The sequence below is a fragment of the Mandrillus leucophaeus genome, unplaced genomic scaffold (assembly GCF_000951045.1).
Source record: "Mandrillus leucophaeus isolate KB7577 unplaced genomic scaffold, Mleu.le_1.0 Scaffold155, whole genome shotgun sequence".
NCBI classification, from domain to species: domain Eukaryota; kingdom Metazoa; phylum Chordata; class Mammalia; order Primates; family Cercopithecidae; genus Mandrillus; species Mandrillus leucophaeus.
This window is the reverse complement of record NW_012101532.1, coordinates 138,457-143,657: the sequence shown is the minus strand read 5'-3', so window position 1 is coordinate 143,657 and position 5,201 is coordinate 138,457.

The following is a 5,201-nucleotide window of genomic DNA, read 5'->3' as shown; positions in this document are numbered from 1 at the left end:
GTAAAGTTTGCAGAAGTATCTTAAAAAATTGTAGGCTGGACACTGTGGCTCATGCCTATAACCCCAGCACTTTGGGAGGTTGAGGCAGGAGGATTGCTTGAGACCAGAAGTTCGAGACCAGCTTGGGCAGCAGAGCAAGACCCTTTCACTAAAAGAAATTTAGAAGTTAGTTGTACGTGGTGACTTGCATCTGTATTTCCAGCCACTAGAGAGGCCAAGCAAGGAGGATCACTTGAGTCCAGGTGTTTGAGGCTGCAGTGAGCTTTGATGATGCTCCAGCCTGAGTGACAGAGTGACACCTTATCTTTAAAAATTAATATTTTAAAAAATGGTAAGCCCCAGCCAGGCATGGTGGCTCACACCTGTAATCCCAGTACTTTGGGAGGCTGAGGCAGGCAGATCACGAGGTCAAGAGATCGAGACCCTCCTGGCCAACATGGTGAAACCCCGTCTCTACTAAAAATACAAAAATTAACTAGGTGTAGTGGCACACCCTTGTAGTCCCAGCTACTCAGGAGGCTGAGGCAGAAGAATCGCTTGAACCCGGGAGGCAGAGATTGCCGTGAGCCAAGATCGCACCACTGCACTCCAGCCTGGGGACAGAGCGAGACTCCATCTCAAAAAAAAAAAAAAAAAAGGTAAGCCCCATATATGTGTAAAATAGCAAAAGTGGACTATCAGCAAGGATTGTTAAAGGGAATGGTCTATGGATGTAAGTTAGCTAGACAGGTGTTCCTCAAATGGATCAACTGCTATTTGGGGAATAAGCCTAACTAATGTTGTTTGTAGGACACATCTTACGTATATCTCAGCTATGAAGGCGCTTCCTTCCTCCCTGTCTCTCCTGCCCATCCCAGCTCTGTTACAATCGACAGTGTATCTAACACACTGGACATGAACACCAAGATCTTGCCTTTTGGGCAAGCCACCTCTTAAGGTCTTGTTGACAGTCATAATCAGCTGTTACTAATGATAAAAGTCATATATGTGGGGGCTGGGCTTGGTAGCTCATGCCTGTAGTCCCAGCACTTTAGGAGGCCGAGGCAGGTGTATCATTTGAGGTCAGAAGTTTGAGACCAGCCTGGCCAACATGGCAAAACCCCGTCTCTACTAAAAATAGAAATTTTTTAAAAAGTTACATATGACTGGAATGACCTATGTTCAAGGCTATTCATCACAGCGTTCTTTATAACAACATAAAAAGATTGAAAACAGCTTAAGTGTTGCTTTAAATAAATTAAGATACCCCCAAAGAATGGAACAATTCCTAAACTATAGGAATCTCTGTATGTCCTTATATGGCATTACTACCAAAACATATTAAGTTGTCTTTTTTTTAATGAACAGAATGACATGCATATAGGTAGGCTACTCTTTATATAAATAAGGAAGAGAAAAAGAAGATATACTTGTAGGGTTTTTTGCTTGGATACACATAGAATATCTTTGGAAGTACACCCATTATATTAGTAATATTAGTTGCTTCCAAGGAGAATAAATAGCCAATTGATGAATAGATGAATGACTGGATGTGTGGAAGATAGATGTAGCAATAAACTTTTTTTTTTTTTTTTTTTTTTGCTCTGTCACTCAGGCTGGAGTGCAGTGGCACAATTTTGGCTCACTGCATCCTCCACCTCTCAGACTCAAGGGATTCTGCTGCCTCAGTCACCCAAGTAACTAGGATTACAGGAGCCCACCACCACATCCAGCTAATTTTTGTATTTTTGAGAAAAACAGGGTTTCACTATGTTGGCCAGGCTGGTCTCAAACTCCTAGGCTCAAGTGATCTGCCCACCTCAGTCTCCTGAAGTGCTGAGATTACAGATGTGAGCCACTGCACCTGGCTGACAATAAACTTTTCACTATGTGTCTTTATACCTTTTGGATTTTGTCCCACAGGAACGCATTACCTAAATAAATTAAATTAAAAATAAAAAGACAATTAAAATACATTAGACATGTTCGTTGTAGAAAAACTTCAAAATATAGCAAAATATAGAGAATAAATAAGTATAATTCTATAGTTTCATAACTGAAAATAGTCATTATTAATGCCTGATGTATTTCTTTCTAGTTGATTTTTTTGCAAATTTTACGTAACTAAGACCACATGGTATGTAGATTTTTATAATCTACCCTAAAAACAATATCATCAGCATTTTCCCACATCACTAAATGTTAACAGAATGATTATTTTAATGAATGACTCCAAGTCTATCATATGAATGCACCACGATTTAACTAATATCCTTGAACATTTAAGCAGTTTCCCGCTTTTTATATAATCATCTTCCGGCATCGATCCTGGTCTGTGACTCTGATTATATCCTTAAGCTGAATTCCTAAAAATAGACTTACTGGGTCAAAGGGTATAATTTTTTGTTGTTGTTTCTTGATACACATTGCCAGATTCCCTTCAGAAATCTTGTACTGATTTACAATCCTATCAGCAAGGTATGAAAGCCCCCTTTGTGATACAACCCGGGGCTGTTTTGACATCACAGTAGGATGTCCAGAACTCTAGCCATTCTCCAGCTCCCGATGAAAACCAATCAGACAGATAGCCACTCTGAGAGCCTGCAGGTGTAAATTACACAACTTTGCTAATTGCCTTGTGAAAACACCTTTTCTGGATTCCTGAGAAAGGTATCCTGAATTGGTAGGTACTGGAAGCACTACTATCACTAAAAATAACACTGTCCCAAGTATCCTGAGAGATACGTTGTCCCTGGCCTGAGAGAAATCTCTATTTCATAAAGCAATTTTCTGTACTTACAATTAAACACACCAGGCTTTAAATTCTACCAAACAATTGTGCTGCAAGAAAATACCAACCCTACATGGCCTTCTTGATTTAAGAAGCAAGACTTAGCTGGGCGCCGTGGCTCACGCCTATAATCCCAGCACTTTGGGAGGTCGAGGTGGGTGGATCACTTGACGCCAGGAGTTCAAGACCAGCCTGGTCAACACGGTTTAATCCCTTCTCTCCTAAAAATACAAAAATTAGCCGGGTGCAATGGCAGACACCTATAATCCTAGCTACTCTGGAGGCTGAGGCAGGATAATTGCTTGAACCTGGGTGGCAGAGGTTGCAGTAAGTCGAGATCACACCACTGCACTCCAGCCTGGACGACACAGCAAGACTCCATCTCAAAGAAAAAAAAGAAAAGAAAAAAGAAGCAAGACTTTTGGTGTGAACATGGCTGCATAAATAAGTAGCCTTTTCCCCTTTATCTTATTTTACCCCCTTTTCACCCTAGAAATCACATGAAAGCAAAAGGAGAATTATAAACCACACTGATATGGTTTGGTTTTGTGTCCCCACCCAAATCTCACCTTGAATTGTAATCCCCATAATTACAATTATGTAATTATGGGCAGGACCTGATGGGAGGTGATTGTATCATAGGGGAAGTTTCCCTCATGCTGTTTTTGTGATACTGAGTGAGTTCTCACGAGATCTGATGGTTCTGTAAGTGTTTGACCTTGTCTCCAAACACCCTCTCTCTCTCCTGCTGCCTTGTGAAGAAGTACCTGCTTCTCCTTCTGCCATGATTGTAAGTTTCCTAAGACCTCCCCAGCCACGTGGAACCGTCAGTCAGTTAAACCTCTTTCCTTTATAAATTACCCTGTCTTGGGTAGTATCTTTACAGCAGTGTGAAAACGAACTAATACACATACAAATCATTGCTTCTGTGGAACTTAGAGATAAGTATCTTCCAGTTTTCAAAGTACATGGAAAGGGCCTGCTGGGGTTGAATAGGGTTTGTTGTGTCACCTCCAAATTCATGTTGAAAATTGAAAATTGATCCCCAATGTTGGAGGTGGGGCCTCGGGGGAGGTCATGGTGTCCTGGGGAAAGAGCCATCATGAATGGCTTGGAGCCATTCATTCAAGAGTGAGTTATCACTCTCAGCTCCTGCTAGAATTGGTTGTTGAAAAGAACCCGTCACCTCCTCCTTCTCTCTCTCTGGCTTCCTCTCTCACCATGTGATCAGCACATGTTCCCCCTCATGGAAACTTCCTGAGGCCCTCATCAGAAGCAGATGCTGGCACCATGCTCCTTGTATAGCCTATAGAACTGTGAATCAAACAAACTTCTTCTCTTTGTAATTTACCTAGCCTCAGTTATTCCTTTTTTTTTTTTTTTTCAAGTTTTTTTAGAGACAGGGTCTTGCTCTATTGCCCAGGTAGTAGTACATTGTTGCCATCATAGCTCACTGCAGCCTCCAACTTCTGGGCTCAAGAGACCCTTCTGCCTCAGTCTCCTGAGTAGCTAGGACTACAAGGATTTATGCCTCCATGCCCAGCTAACTTTTTCATTTTTACTAGACGTGGGGGCCTCACCCTGTTGCCCAGGTTGGTCTCAAACTCCTGGTCCCAAGCAATCCTACCACCTCAGCCTCCCAAAGTGTTAGGATTATAGAAATGAGCCACTGTACCTGGCCAGATATTCCTTTATAGCAACACAAATGGACTAAGACAGGGCCCACAAATTGGCTGAGATTGAATTGAAATTCAAGTGATGGAAGTGAAGAGTGAAAGCACTAAGGGTGACAAGAAGGCCCTAGGGGGACAAATCTCAGAAAGCACCAGAAAATGCCCTGGACTGACAGTAAGTGCACATCCTGAAGAGAAAATTCTGGCCGGGTGTGGTGGCTCATGCCTATAATCCCAGCACTGTAGGAGGCTGAAGTAGGAGGATTCCTTGAGCCCAAGAGTTTGAGACAAGCCTGGGCAACATAGCAAGTCCCCCATCTCTACAAAAAAAAAAAAAAGAAGAATCTGTAAAAATTAGTCTGGTATGGTGACTGATACATGTGGTTCCACCTACTGGGAAGGCTGAGGTAGGAGGATTGCTTGAGCCCAGGAGGCTGAGGTTGCAGTGAACTATGATTGCAACCACTGCACTCTAGCCTGGATGACAAAACAAAACCCTTTATCAAAAAAAAAAAAGGCCAGGTGCGGTGGCTCACACCTATAATCCCAGCACCTCGGGAGGCTGAGGTGGGCAGATCACCTGAGGTCAGGAGTTCGAAACCAGCCTGGCCAACATGTTGAAACTCTGTGTCTACTAAAAATACAAAAATTAGCCAGGCACAGTGGCAGGTGTCTGTAATCCCAGCTACTTAGGAGACTGAGGCAGGAGAGTCACTCAAACCCAGGAGGCGGAGGTCACAGTGAGCCAAGATTGTGCC